The following is a 17289-nucleotide window of genomic DNA, read 5'->3' on the forward strand; positions in this document are numbered from 1 at the left end:
TGACGGTGAGTGGAGGCAAAACGAAATGCAACAGTGGTGTTTACATTTTGTGACAGTTATTTATTGGCAATATAAAAAAATGTGACAGCGGTGTTACCTGGTGACGAGGCTTGGGCAGCCGATGGTGGCACGTCTAAACCAAACGGGGGTTGAGCACTGAATGACCGAAATACTCTTCAATAACATCCCAGATAAACTTATCGGGTTCTAGTTGGCGCTGCTGGCATCCCGCCCGTGTTCAACATCTGAGATTATATTTCTGGGTATTTTGTAGACCGTTATTCCACGATGTAAAATTCGACATGCCTCAAGGTCGCTACAACCTCCTTGTATACCTCCTTGTATACCTACAACCTCCAATTATATATCGAACTTCTTTTGGTATCCAGTTTTATGTTTCAGACTTGCACTATTTTCGATATTTTAAGGAATTCTATCGACCTTTTCAATATTTTAACAAGTATATTGAGAATAATAATGTTCCCCTAAATCTCGACATATTCTGTCGTTCTCTAAAAGACGTGTTAATAAAATGAGCTATAACAAATCATACATGAATATAATAAATCGATATTCTGGCTGCTGAAAGCTCTGGAATCTGGTACGTCGTACGTTATTTTCCCTTCGTACCGTGTGCATATGTCATACTTAGCAGCTTAGCATAGTTTATCATTGCTATCAGTTACCGTTATTGTCTGTTGTATTATAATTGTCCGTCAATGTTATTGTCTACTATGGACTAAATTTATTGTTAACCATCCTGGTTTTTCCATCATTGTTATTGCCTACCATTATCGTCGTCTTTTATTGAGATTATCAAAACCGCTTATTACCGGTGTTTGTCGAAATTTTTATGTATCCGTACTGTTACTATACATACTATTATAGCTGCCAATATTTCTAATGTCAGTGCCGTTATATTTCAATATTACCTGACATTAAAAGAATCTATCGTAATAATCAGAGGTCCTCATTGTAACAGGTCAATTGAAAAGTTCCCAGCCTGACACATAGATGGCGCTAGTGGAATTAAAGCCATATATTTTTAGTTAGCCCTAACCCTCAAAAGAGACGCGTATTAATTTGACAGCTGTCGGATCACTAGTTTGTGAATTATAGCATCTTGAGTTAAGCAACTTTCGTTTTTGTGAATAAAATAGATAAAAAGGAATTTCGCGTGTTGATAAAATAATGGTTTTTGAAGGGAAAAAATACAGCTGAAGCAAAAACTTGGGTTGGTGCCGAGTTTCCGTACACTGCCCCAAGAAAATCAACCATCTAGCATTGCTATACTAAGTTTAGACATGGTAAAATGAGCGCCGAATACGGTGAATGCAGCGGACGCCCAAAAGAGGTTGTTACCGACGAATACATTTTTAAAAATCGACAAAATGATTTTGAATGATCGTAAATTGAAATTAAATTAAATATCAGACATTCTAATTCTAATTTTTGAACAAAAACAACGACGAGTTGATGATTCCAAGCAGTGTTTGAAGATAATCAAACGTAATAAACCCGAGATTTTGCGTCGATATGTGACAATGGATGAAGGATAGCTCCATCATTTCACTTCGAAGTCCAATCGACAGTCATCCTAGTGGACTGCACACGATAAACCCGCTCCAAAGCATGGGAAAATGCAACAGTCGACTGGCAAGGTTATGGCGTCTGTATTTTGAGATGCACATGGAACTACCTTAAAAAAGGAAAGATCATCGACAGCGACTATTACATAGCGTTATTGGACCATTTGAAGGATGAAATCGCCGAAAATCGGCCGCATTTAAAGACAAAAGTGCTGCTTCACCAAGACAATACACCGTGTCACAAGTCAGTGAAAACGATGGCAAAAATCCATGAATTGGGCTTTTAATTGCTTCCTCGTCCACTGTATTCTCCAGAGCTGTCCCCCAGCGACTATTTACTATTCTCAGATCTCAAAAGAATACTCGCTGGGAAGAAATTTTCCTTGAATGAAGAGGTGATCGCCGAAACTGAGGCCTATTTTGAAGAAATGGTATCCAAAAGTTGGAAGGTCGCTATAATCAGTGTATCATCCTTGAAAGGAATTATGTTGAATAAAAAAAACTGATTTTGCCAAAAAAATGTGTTTTGCTATGGTAGGCCGGCCATGAGCAGTAACCCTTTGTTGGGAGATGTGTCATAAGCATAGCGTCAACTCAGGTAGGTTGTTAATTTAGTTGATTCTAAAAAATAATACAACAGAACCATTAATAGTTATATTATCTTATTTTATTGTTTATTTTAGGTTTGTTTTAAATATTAGAGAGAAAATAATATCAGTGGATTACGTGTTTTGGGTAGTGGAGATATCTCTGTGATTATATCAATGTCTGTATGGTCAAGGAAAATTTATGTAATTGTAATATATCAATAAAATCTATTTAAATATATTTATTTTTTATTTTTCCAGTAAGATTAAGATTTGTTTTTAATTTCCCGCTAAAATTTTTTACTATACATTTTTAAGTTTCCCGCTAAACACTTTTAAATTTCTCGCCGTAACTAACTGACATACCGCGCATGCGGTAGCGCCTTCACACAGGGATTCTGAGCATAACTTAGAACCAATTTTAACATAGGAGATGGGCTTCTAAGTTTCTTTGTTCTATGATCCTGTCTGTGAGGTTTCAACATGAAGTTGGTTACAAATGTGTCCGATATGATTAATAGTCAGTAACACCATCTGTTTCAAACCCTTTAAAATTAATGTATATGCCTGATATACAAACAACTTGCAAACTGGTCTCCATATTCAGACATAAACATTCAGTCATGCATCGCTTTATCACTCAAAAATAACGTGGCAAATAAAATCTAATGGGGTTCGTTTTTGACCCGAAAGAGGCCGTCTCAATACGGCAGTGTAATTATCGACAAACGTGGCAGTTTGTTTAATTATGGCGCTTGGTAATTAAAGAAAAAACCTACATGGCACAGACCTGCCCGTTTTCGAGCAAACAACGGACCGACGTACCATCCAGCTCGCCCAAAGAGAATTTTAATCCGATTTTATTAATTGGATTTTATTGCAGCGCGTTTGCGGTCGGAACTGGACGAATTAAATTGGGGTCCAGGTTGATAATGTCGGGTCCGAACGTTAACACAGATTTTTGCCGAGGAAATTTAATGGATGTTTTGATTTCCAAGTGGTTTTGTGATCTCCCACACTGTTGGCCTTAAATAAAAAATCTTCCAGCGTCTCCTATCATAATCTGGTGTGTTAATAGGTCACTAGAGGTACTCATAATTCTTTGGAGCAAATACATTTAAAAATAAATTCAACGAATGATTTTTTTTCTTATAAAATACAATCTAAGCATTTTAAGTATTAGTAAAAACAGGTGATCGTGCTGTGGTCGAAATTCGACTACAATTTACTAAGTTAATCATGTTTGTTCAATAATAGAACAAAGGGAATCCTTTAAAAATGATAATATAACTAAAACTGGTTTTGACAATATTATTTCAACATAATTCAATAATGTTAATTAAATTAACAAATGTCTGTATATTAAAATATATGCAAACTATGTAAATAATTAGCACTCTCTAGCCTTTTTTAAATGGCATTAAATTAAATCTAATTTCCCTTAAGTTTTATTAATCAACAAAATATTAATAGCTTTAAATTGCTACATCAGCGAAAATTACAACAAAGACATCATGAATAAGATGATTTTCATCTCTCTAACTTTTAACATCTTCAGAGCATCATTTGATAAGTATATATGATTTTTATTTACATTCATGTTATAAACATAAACATGGAACATTAAATGAAGTAATACATATTTGTTTATTAATTAAGATAATAAACAACACATTATTTTTTACACCATATAAATTATATTAAAGAAATGTAATTATAATCTTTAAATGCTCTATTGACATCTCAAAACATAGGTCTATAAAGTAAATAACTAAAATAATTGATAAAAGGGTCAAAGAATAAATGGTCTTATGGTTACATGTTTTGTTGCATTAATATTTCTCGTAAACATGTTAATATATATCAATAAACATTTTATTTAAAACATTTTCCAAATTCCTGTTAATAATTCATAATTACTTCTATTTGTCCCAGGTAGTTAGCTTCAATTTATCGATATATTTTCATTACTTCATTTATATATTAATATAACTTTTACCTTTTATAATTTTTCACCTAAAATATATATTTAAAAACAATAAATTGAATGAAACACCAGACTTATTTAATAAAAGAATAATGTCTATACCTAGAGATTTAAACAAAATTGGATCGTTCTTTACTTATTCATCCCAATATTCAATTCTTAAAACAGTAGCTGTCATATTTTTTTCTGTCAGAAAATGTATTTAATTCAAGCTATAATTTTATGTAATATTCTGAAATTTCACTATTACAGTTACCTCATCTATAATTTGTCTTCTACTTCTACTTTCGTTAATCTACTGCCTTGTGTCCCACATGGGGACTAAAATCTCACCACTAAATGAGGAATTAAATGAGACTTGTAATCCTCTGTTTATCAGATCTTTTCGGATTACACTGGATGAGATCTGAGGGAAAACAATACTGCCAATATCAGCAGGATCAAACAGTCTATATTCTCATGTTTTCGAATCAGAGGTTGTAGGTTAACCCATGAGTTTCACCTGATAAATAAATAAAATTATTTCAAATCACTAAATCTCTAGCTTTCTCGTGATGAAAACGTCTAACGTTTTAACCAACCAACCAAGAGTGCTAAAAGTTTATCATCACCAAGCACCTTCATTAGCGACAATGCATCCTTTAACCATTTGTCGTACTTAAGATCGACACCTCAACAATTCCATGGCTCGATAACGTGACGTACGTAGCTCTCCACTTCGACCGGCGGTCCGGTTGGCATTCCCAAATCCAGAAAGCAATCCAGAGAGGTTCGGGAATAGCAAACTTGCTATCTCCTCTGATCTGCCCTTCTAGCAGACTTCCTCCATCAAATTCTTATTTTATACGATGATAATTCGGTACTGTCTCCTCTACGGATCTAATGTCTACTTCGAGTTTGTTACACCCAACCGGGTGAAACGGCTTCAAGTGTTCCAAAATAAGCTCCTCAAGAGAATCTTAAACGCTCCTCGGTTTGTCAGAAATAATCAAATTAATAGGGAGACTGACACTCCAGAAATCAAGCACTTCATATCTCAGTCATTCAACAAACAACTCAGCTCAAGTGCTTCTGAAAACGCGCTTGTTCGCGAGCTTTTCAACATGCTGGGAGCTTATCAGCGCGTTACCGCTAACCTCCCCGCCTTTTCCAGGCTGAAACGACCTCATCTGTCGCTACAGTTATATCTTTTTTTTGCCCCCATACAGCAGTATCCAGTTGTGTGTCAACTCATGTTCGCGAATCAATAGAATCGCCGGGCCCTCGTGCCCAATAACGACTGCCCGATCAGCGGGTGCCATATACCCAAATTTAATGCAGTAGCAGTAGCGATCCACAGGGGTCAACTGTGAGGCGGTTTCGGTTTAGTGTATTGGTAAGCCCAGAGGCAGTCCCACATAATCCGGTCCAACTTGTCACTTTAGGGCAAGTCTCCGCGACCAGGTATGCGTCATGCATTTCACCGCCTGGTTTTTAGACCAGAACAAAAAATAAGATCAACCATTTGTTAAGCATCGATCATGACCTTTTTGATATATTATTATCATATGTGATCTTTCTCGTTTAAACAATAAAGATCCATTTAATGTTTCACAATTAATTATTATGAAATACAAGTATGGAACTGCATTTAGTATCCAGTCCTATACTAGTTGTTTAAAACTGTGATTTTTACGATATTTCAAGATTATTTATCATCAAGATTTGTCAACGAAAACGAGTACATGTGATAAACATTAACCCTGGTGTAAACTTAATTATTCATTACCATAAAAATAATATGTTTGTCATCCAACATGACTGCATTTGCATGACGAATAAGCATGGTAAAATATAGTTTGACCTCCAGATAATACCAATACAAGGGCAATTTCAATAAACAAAAGATAAGACTTTTTAACAATTTCAAAAATTAACTGATAAAAATTAAATATTTTGAAAATATAAAGAGTTATAATATTAACCTTATACTTCCTTTAAATATAAAAATAGCAAGTTTCACGAATAATAGAGACCCGTAGTTCATAATAGTTCATAATATATAATATTTCGCAACAAAGCCTTGGTACCAGGCGCTAGGAAAACTTTAAATATTAATAACTTCTCGAAAAAGATAGCCTTTATTAGAAACAGCTTAACTATCAACTAAATTACGCTCTCGCTCGTTGTTTTCGAGATAAATATTTTAAACGAAGAGAAAAATAGATTTTTATTAAAGCTAATTAACTTAATTAAACAAAAGCAGAATTTTAAATGAAAAATAAAAGGTGATTATTCCAAAACAATGAACAAAGACTGTGTAGGAAGATGGCTTTTGATAAAACTGAATTTGATTATAACAGATCAATTGAAAAGTCTCCGGCCTGACATATAGATGGCGATGCTAGAATTAACTCCATATGTTTTTTAGTTAGCCCTAACCATCAAAAGATGCGTGTATAAATTTGACAGCTGTCGGATCATTAGTTTGTCAATTATAGCATTTTGAGTAAAGCAGCTTTCGTAATTGTGAAAAAAATTAATAAAAAGGAATTTCGCGTGTTGATAAAACATTCCTTTTTGAAGGGAAAAGATACAGTTGAAGCAAAAACTTGCTAAGTTTAGACATGGTGAAATGAGTACCGAAAACGGTGAATGCAGTGGATGTCCAATAGAGGTTGTTACCGACGAAAACATAAAAAAACACAAAATGATTTTTAATGAAGTGAAATAGAATGAAATAGCAGACACTCTAAAGATATCAACTGAACGTGTACATCATATCATTCCCCAATATTTGGGTACAAAATGCACAGTGTAATTAGGAGCAGTTTTTGAAGATAATCAAGCATAATAAACCCGAGTTTTTGCGTCGATACGGGACAATAGAAGAAACATGGCTACATTATTTCACTTCGAAGTCCAAGAGACTGAGTAATCCGAGTGGACTGCACACGATCAACCCGCTCCAAAACGTGGGAAAACGCAACAGTCGGCTGGCAAGTTTATGGCGTTTGTATTTTGGGATGTACATGGAATAATTTTCATTGACTGCCTTGAAAGAGGAAGGACCTTCAACAGCGACTATTAAATAGCATTATTGGAGCGTTTGAAGGAGGAAATCGCCCAAAAATGGCCGCATTTGAAAAAAAAGAAACTGCTGCTTCAACAAGACAACGCACCGTGTCAAAAATCCATGAATTGGGCTTCGAATTGCTTACTCATCCACCGTATTCTCCAGATCTGACCCCCGGCGTCTATTTCGTGTTCTCAGATCTCAAAAGAATGCTGGGAAGAAATTTTCGTTAAATGAAGAGATGATCGACAAAACTGAGACCTATTTTGAAGCAAAGGATAAATCGTGCTACAAAAATGGTATCGAAAAGTTGGAGGGTCGCTATAATCAGTGTATGACCTTTAAAGGAAATTATGTTGAATAAAAAAACTAATTTTGTCAAAAAAAAATTGTTTTACTATGGTAGGCCGGGGACTTTTCAATTGCCCTGTTAATAAACTGTCACTTAACATAAATTCATGCATTATTAATTTTAATATTAAATAATTCTGCGTAAAAAACTTCCATCACTAAGAAGATATTGAGTTTGGAAAATTAGTCAAGTTTTGCGGTGATGTCGCTTTTTATAACAGACTTAAAATATTGCCAGAATAAATGAAATAGGAGATAACCATCAAGAATAAGGTAATGAACATTAGTTACCGTGTTATTATGAGCAAGTATTGTACCATAAACATCATCAAACATAACCGGCATTCGAAGATAGTGTCTATTTCTCAACCTGTTCGCCTCGCACAATATTGGTCTCTTAATGTCCAGATGGCTTTCGATGATCTCGACCCATATGTTTTCCATAGCTACTCGATGCGTGTTCCATTCGCAAGGCCGATTTCGCTAGAAAACGCGTTCACCTTTCATTCAACAAACCTATTCAAGCCATTGAAATCTGCGTATCTGAATCTACTCCTCGACTATGCGCTGTTTATCGAATCTTACAGAAATTACTACATTTCTAACATGAGCTCGGAGAAACATGCAATGGGATAGCAATGCTTCAGCTTGGTCGATATGGTGCCAATATATACTGGTGCCAAGTACCTGAACTCCTGCATCATATTCTAATAGGATTCCGTTAAAATTTACAATAGCAAGCAATCTGTCGCTTATCAATATTTTGGTATTTTCTTCATTAATTCTCAAATGATATGGCTTTGTAGTGTGAACTATATTATGAAGAAAGCTAGAAGCCTCAACATCTGTATCAGCCAATATAGCAATATTAAGATACCTGAAGGAACTTAACAGTATTTAGGGAAACATATTCAGTTGCCCAAAATGGGGGCCAATATAATATTTGCAATATAATATAATATAAGTTACATAAGTTTTGTTAAAAAAGTTACCACATTTTCATAATAATAATCGTAATTGTAATATCAAATGATTCGAAAGAATTAATATAAAATTATATTTGCTACATTAAGATAAACATGTACATTAGCTAATTGTTGAAACCATAATAAACTAGGCATGCAATAATTCCGAAAATAGTACATTACAATGTTAGAATTAATTAACATTGATTCAACAATTTTGAAAATAATAGCGAATGGAGACTAACAATGGCTCTAGGATTATTAATATGTATGTATATGTATAATATCTACATAATTAATGACCTTTACATTCCCAAAATACTATTTTGATATTATCAGCTTTTAATCATAATTGTTATATATTTCAAATTAGTGATCTTCATTAAGCACAGTCCGAATCTAAAACTGTAATATAATAAACAGAGAATAAACACAGGAAAATGCGAAGTATTAATTTAAACAACTGTTCAACAATTTTACCAAACTGTTATATTGTCATTGATGCTACTTTGTCATATCTCAATTCTCAGGTTTAAGAGGTCAATTGAAAAGTCTCCGACCTACCATAGTAAAACACATCTTTTTGGAAAAATTAGTTTTTTTATTCAACATAATTCCCTTCAAGGGTAATACATTGACTATAGCGACCCTCCAACTTTTCGATGCCATTTTTGTATTACGATTTGTCATTTGCTTCAAAATAGGCCTCAGTTTCGAAGATCACCTCTTTATTCGACGGACCTCTATTCCCAGCGAGCATTCTTTTTAGATCTGAGAACAGGAAATAGTCGCTGGGGGACAAATCTGAAGAATACGGTGGATGAGGGAGCAATTCGAATCACAATTCATGGATTTCTGTCATCGTTTTCACCGCCTTGTGATACGGTGCATACTCTTGGTGAGGCAGCACTTTTTTTTCTTCAAATGCGGACGTTTTTCAGCGATTTCGTCCTTCAAACGGTCCACGAATGCTATGTAATAATCGCTGTTGATGGTTCTTCCTTTTTCGAGGTAGTCAATGAAAATTGTTCCATACGCATCCCAAAATCCACAACCTTGCCAGCCGACTGTTGGGTTTTCCCACGATTTGGAGCGGGTTCATCGTGTGCAGTCCACTCTTATGAGTGAGAATTGGACTTCGGAGTAAAATGATGAAGCCATGTTTCATCCATTGTCACATATCGACGCAAAAACTCACTTGATTTATTACACTTGATCATCTTCAAACACTGCTCCGAATCATCAACTCGATGTTGTTTTTGGTCAAAAGTGAGCTCGCGTGGCACCCACTTTGCACAGAGCTCTCTCATACCCAAATATTTGTGAATTATATGATGTACACGTTCAGTTGATATTTTCAGAGTGTCTGCTATTTCATTCAATTTCAATTTACGGCCATTCGAAATCATTTTGAGGATTTTTTTAATGTTTTCGTCGGTAACAAGCCCTTTTAGGTGTCCACTGCGTTCACCGTCTTCGGTGCTCATTTCACTACGTCTAAAAGTTAGTTATCTAGTTATCTTGGACAATGGACAATGGATTGCTTATGGAAGATAGCTCTGAGCTCTCTGAGCAGTTGATAAATTAATTTTTTCCAAATGTTTACTACGTAAATTAAGACATTGAATATATTTCTTATTATTTAATTCCTGAAAAGAAAAATAGGAAAGTTGTACACAATTATTTATTTTGTGTCAATTTTCCTAAATAAATGCCTTTCTATAGTGAAAATATTATTAAAATACATTTAAGAGATTTAAATAAAGATCAGTAACATTTTTAGTCTAATAATTCTAGTTCACCATGATTTATACAAAGTAAAATAAACTGTTAATATTAATTTATTACAGATATTAATAATAATTTACTTTTAAATCCAAACTATTTAATCAAAACAACAAATAAACCTTATTATTATTAGGCTTGTCCATTATAACAAGATAAACCTTATTAAACGACTCATAACCATAAATCTATGGATAATTAAAATAAGTTATAAGCGTATTAAATACTTTCCGCCTGCTTTGATTATATTCGTTCTCTCACTGATGCCTACCAACATCTCTTATGTTTACAGGCGTTTTAGTTATTGGGCTTCCGTTCTGTTAATCCAAAATCTAACTTAAATAAATGAAGATTTATACAAAATAAGAAGAATACTGAATTTAATAAATCTTATGGTCGCAGTAGCTAAGTAAATGCTGGGTCTGGATTACCTTCTTCCATTATTATATTATCCATTATATGATAGATGTATAAAAATTTTCAAAGAAATCTCCCACAATTTCTGAGATGTTAAACAAATGTATGGTCGTAATAGTTTTATTGAAATATTACATAAAGAAAAGCAGTTTTAATATCGATTGATTAGGGACTAATGAAGATTATTATTTTAATAATTAAAAATAGAAAAATTATTTATAAATAAAGAGAAAACCTCCACAGGTGACAAGGAACATGGATTTAAAATATTTGAAGATATAGAGTTAGATAGAAAAAGCTTAATACCTGTCGATTGGTTTAATTTTATGAACAAATACTCAACAATTAATAAAATTCAGAGAATCACAAAACATACAAACAAAACAAAACAAACAAAACCAAAGCAAATCGGTGCCTATTAAGTTTACTTATAATCAAACTACACATACAATAATAATATTAAGTAACGCTCTCATCTTGTATATGAACAAAGTCAAGTATCTTGGGAGGAAGCACGATGCAAAACTTCTTTCGAACGAATACGTTAAAAACTAAAGAAAATAATTGGATTTTAACAAAAAGATGTATTGGTTTAAATACGTGATCATTATTACTAATGATACTGCTGAAGTAAGGTCCGTAGATTCCCTAGATATAGTTTTTAAGTTATTATGAAAACGAATTGTTGATTAGTCGCCAACGACTAGTAACAATGTATTAATAATACAATAGTTGGTGTTCTAACAAATCAGATTGAAATTATTGTAAAAATATAATATTGATATAAAATAAAAGTGCAAGTAATAATACTTATAATCTTTGTTGTATTAATTGCAAATAGATCGGTCCCAACCTTCATAATTTACTTGACTTTTACTTTTCTCGTTTACTTTTAGTTATAACCCCTCCTGTAACTTTGCCGACGACACAGTTATTATGGCAAAATATTTCTTTGTAAAAATATCTATATCTCTGCCTAAAGCTGTAGAAGAAGTTCAAGAGACAGTCTACAAGATCAGCAAATGGACTAGAGATGTGATACTACAACTTAATAGATTCAAACCTGTCCTGTCAAAAAAATGCGATATGTGGATTTGCGATGTGACGAAATGAAAAAAACCTAAGCCTTAAGCAGAATTGGCTAAATACCTCTACATCCATTATGATGGTAAATTAAATTAGAAATATCATATTAGATAGAAAGCAAATCAGACTCAAAATCGAGCAAATTGACCTAAAATCAAAGATATTAGTCTATCTGTCCATCATAAACCCAATTTAGATCTATATGGTATACATATAGAGCTGTATTAGGAAATCATCGCTGCCTAAATAAAGTTTCTACTATTAATTACCAATGATTATCGCTACATAGCGAATGAAGAACTGCACGATGACTTCCATATCAAATGGATTTACGAAGTTATCCAAGATTTCACCTTGAAACATTAAATAAGTTTTACTATACTGAAGCGCGTCAAACCATACGAGCTTGTATAATATATTAAATAGTTTAATTTTATTTTAATTTGTATTTATCCCGTACTCGGTTTGTTGCAAGTACCACAGAACATTAATGATAAATTAATTTGTAAATTAAGATTGTATTAACCATCTAATGTAAGATGCAATTAATAAAAAATTAATTTCAAATATTTACGAATATTTCATAAAGCAAATATATTTACAGAAATAAGTTATATTAATTATAAAACTATATACAAGGTGTCTAAATAAATTAAGTTTATATTTAGCGAAATAATTTTTTTAAAAAATGTTAATAAATAATAAAAATATACAGTATCTTAAACAAACACTTCTAAAAAGTCTCTTTTCAGACACATTGTATGAAAATTTAATTTTAAACTATTTAAGTTATCTGTCTGAACTATCTTATTCATATTTTATATCCATCTCCATTGGCCGGATTGGCCCCCATAAAACATGGATGCCTTTCAATTGGCTACTCTGACAAATGACGCCTAAACACTCACCGGGCGCTCTATACACCGCATTAAATATTCAAATCCATGTCAGGGGAAACCTTTTCGGGGTATCGACACCTTTTGACTTCGCCACCCTCTCTTACTATAGAAAATATACAGCTAGTATAGGGCGGAAATTCATACGTAAAATTGACTTTGTCGCCGCAATTATCCCGTTCTGTTCCGATAAGGAAAGGTACGTATAGGAGAAATGACTTTATTTCGAATTTAATTCCATCTTAATTACTTACACTCATAAATAAATGAAACAAATTAACATATAATTTTCGAACATTTTTCGCACTATCAGAAAGTGTATTGAATTACACTGACAACTATCTGGTATCAATAATATGAGATATTACTATTAGGTGCTTGCATGTCTTCTTATAATTTTTTGTTTTGAAAAAGCATTTATTTTTCCATCATTTTTTACCATTATCTCCTATCTTTGTGATAGAGACAACGATGGCAGCTGCAGCATCCACTCATGCTTCATCGATCTAAACAAATTTTAATCAAAAGTCCTTATGTTTGGCAAGTACGTTGGGTGCAAGAGACCCCTTTTCAAGTTGCAACATTGCATCGTTCATAACTGTTGCAAAGCGTTGACATACAAGGGGATGGCTTTTCGTCTCTTATTCCCTATTACTGGTCTTTTTCGCAGAAGTATATCGTTCAATGTGTTTAATTAGTATTGGTAGATATATGTAGTAAGAGTTTCATTCGACTTTGTCAGGTAATACTAAACTATACCTTGCTAGTCTTACCATATTCATATTAAGGCTTTATGGTCATGCATTTGGAATTGTAGCCGTCCACTTTTCATGTTCACACTTTCATGTCAGTCGCACTACGCCTCAGAAAACTCATCTCTTTTGGCATAATAAAACCGGGACGTTGAAACATTCCAAATGGGATTTTCAGTCAATTTGTGTGGCAGAAATATGACGAAGCAGCATCACCATACATTTCTAAAAGCATTTGATGGATTTTGGAACCAGACCTCTTCAAATTAATCAACAAAACGAAGTAAGATCGAAAAAAACAACTTTGAGCAACATTGTGATCAAAACAACAACGCGAAATTCCTTTTTCTCCTTTTTTATCACAATAACACAAGTTGCTTCACTCAAAATAGTATAATACACAAAGTAATAATCCGACAGCTGTCAAATTTATACACGCATCTTTTGAGGGTTATAGCTACCTAAAAAACATATGGATTTAATTCTAGTAGCGTCATCTATGTGTCAGGCCGGGACTTTTCAATTGACCCGTTATTCATTGTTATATTAAGTAGAAAATTAGGGTATGTAAACTTCGACTTTCTCTCAAAATGATAACAAAACTTACAACATCATATTACGCCAACGGAACAAAAGGCAATGGTGCCTCTGACCCCTTTCATCCGTCTCAACAGCACCACAAAATTCGCGAAAACTAATTTATAAGTTTATAAATTAATTAGATGCAATTCAATTTAAGTTGGGCCGTTGAATATTCATGACCGAATCAGAACCGTAGTCGGTATCTGGAGAAAAACATCCCCCAGTAAACAATAGACTTGCCGGCATCTTGTCTTATTTTCCTACTGGGAGATTTACTTTACAGATTTAATTAAAACCTTTAAAATGCCACGACTCAAAGAGATCAATTATCGATTAGCTTCAACAGAAGAATTGGATTATCTAATATCCTCTAATTGCTGATGTATATCACTCCATAAAACTCCGATAAAAAATATTTTGGTCTCCTCGGATGGCATTCACCGGCTACTATCCACTCAACTGACAATCTTCTTGATTCAAAATGTAATAATGAATCCGTGTATCATATATCGTCAAATAGATATCAACGTTGAAATCGTTGAGTTTAAAACTCGCATAGAGTTTAAAATATTTTGATTACACTGGATGGATAATAGCCACAACATCAACAAAACAAGTCGAGGTTTTAACCAATTACAAGGCTATTTTGGGAGAATATATGTCTTAATTATTCAGATATGAACTGCCACGTAATTCTTAAGTTTAAAATACCCTTTATTAATTTATAAAATGTATTTATTACCATTGTTCTGTCTTAAGTAATTATATCGATACACAATCAAGACAAGTGCAAGACGTATTTCCCAAATTAAAATTAAATTAGACTACTTTAGTTAGATAGAAGTTAAGGATAAACACTTATACACTATACAAGTTAGTTTAGTTCAATCTTCTGGTTTCCTACGTATTGTCCAGTATTGATTGCACTGTATTGCTTTCATGTTACTGTGACTTCGTAATTTCATTTCATGTTTCAAAGCAAGGAAGTGTACTGGGACCAATTCTTTATCTACTCTACACTTGTGATATACCACAAACAGAAAATATTACGATGGCTACATTTGCTGATGATTCTGCGATTATAGCTCTCAGAGGCAATAGTGAAGAAGCCTCACGAAAATTATAACAGGCAGGTGATAATATAAAAAATCGGACACAAGCTTGGGCAATCAGAATTAATGAAAGTAAATGAAGTACATGTGCAGTTCACCTATAAACAGACCGTACAAGCACCCATAACATTATATAATACTATCATTCCATATAGCAACAACGCTAAATATCTCGGATTGAATCTTGATGCAAAACTTAGCTGGAAGGAATATATAAAGAAGAAAAGGAAATAACCGGAATTGAAATATAGGAAAATGTACTGGCTAATTGGAAGAAAATCACAATTATCAGTACATAATAAATTGCTATTATATAAGCAAATATTGAAACCTATATGGACATACGGAGTTCAATTATGGGGATGTTCTGCAAAGAGTAACATAAATAAAATACAAATTTTTCAGAACAAAGTCCTGAAAGGTATTGTGGGTACACCCAAATAATATAGGACTGATTATCTATATCGAGACCTTCAGATACCCACAGTCAGTTAAGAAATCAAGAGAATTGCAAGGGGGCATGAGAAAAGATTCCATTCTCACACGAAAATTGAAATATTGCAACTATAGGATACCACCAGAACAGGACACTGTCTCAAAAGAATCAAACCATCTGATCTTGTGTAGTGTTGTGTAGTGAGGTGAATATATTAAAAAATTCAGCAGTGACATGTATAAATATTATTTCACCAAAGACTGAGATAGGGCCGATAGGTACTCCTAGTTATATACCTAGATTTAAGTTATCATAAAGACAAATTGTAGTTTAGACGGAAACGACTAGTAACAATATATTAATTAAATAAAAAAAAATTAAAAATGTTTCAAGGCGAACTCTTGAATAACTTCATATATTCATTTGATGTCTAGGTCATCGTGCAGCTTTTCGTTGGCTACATAGCAAAAAACATTGGTAATTAGTAGAAGAACATTGATTTGGCAGCATTGGATTACTACTTTGTTTGTTGTTTTAGTGCGTTTAACTCCATATTTGCAGCCCATAAGTATAAATAGACTTTGACCTAATATCCAGATTGGGGTATCTCCCGACAAATCCGTACACTTCTGTGATTTTGAAGCTGATCTGCTTTGCTTTTTGTCTAACGGGATATTAACTCACTATAAATAAAATATAATGTAGTTATAGTAAATTTTATAGTAATTTTCATTTCATCTTGACATAAATTAGATAATATTTACAACAAAATTACTTTGTTAAGATTGGATCATCCAACTCTATCTCAACAAAATTTATTCACGTGACAGTCATCCTCCATAGAAGAACTCCTGTAAGCAGATAATGTTAAATATCAGGAAATGCATCTTGATCAAATCTCAACCAGTGATGAACAAGTACTAACAAACAGTAAACTGAACTAGATATAAATGGCTTAAAGAGCGTAAATCCTAATTGTCCATACAACAAGATATTGCAGTATAGGTCAATTCTTAGGCCTATATGGACGTATGGTATCAAACTGCGGAGTACTACTAGCAAATCCAATGCAACAATCCTTCAGGAATTCGAAAATAAAGTGCTACGTGCCATCGTTGACGCCCCAAATTATACCAGTAACCAACCTAATTTAGCGCGATATCGTACACTGAAAGAGTATCAGTGTACACGAATGCACTCGCCAAAGAATTAATGTCAGCGAGGTCACTAAAGTGTATAGGTTAAAAGATTTTCTATCATTCGACCTGATTAATAGACATAGAATAGAATAGTTGTTAGAATAAGATGAACAGTAATACTAAAATACTAGTTGTAAGTTTGTACCAAAGATCACTTATTGAAGCGATATAGTATTCTCATTACAATAAAATATCAATATCAAACCATGTATATAAATCCCATCAAATACTTATTGCCGTTGGGCAGATTGTCCTGCAAATTTTGTTTTTGTCCAATCCTGCGATATAAGCTCTACAACAGACAATTCCAAAATAACTCTCTGATGATTGACTTTTAGACAAAATTGTAATTTGAAGTAAATTGCTAATAATTTGAAACACAGTTTGAAAGATGTAATTTGACGTAGAAATTTTGGACCAGACTTCTATAGTGTTGTAATTCTTTCAAATAACCGATACAATAATTAATTTCCAATTTCAGTTAAGTTAA

Source organism: Rhynchophorus ferrugineus, unplaced genomic scaffold, assembly GCF_030347505.1.
Source record: "Rhynchophorus ferrugineus isolate W39M unplaced genomic scaffold, kcgeb_rfMv2 rfM8, whole genome shotgun sequence".
In the NCBI taxonomy this organism is placed as follows: domain Eukaryota; kingdom Metazoa; phylum Arthropoda; class Insecta; order Coleoptera; family Curculionidae; genus Rhynchophorus; species Rhynchophorus ferrugineus.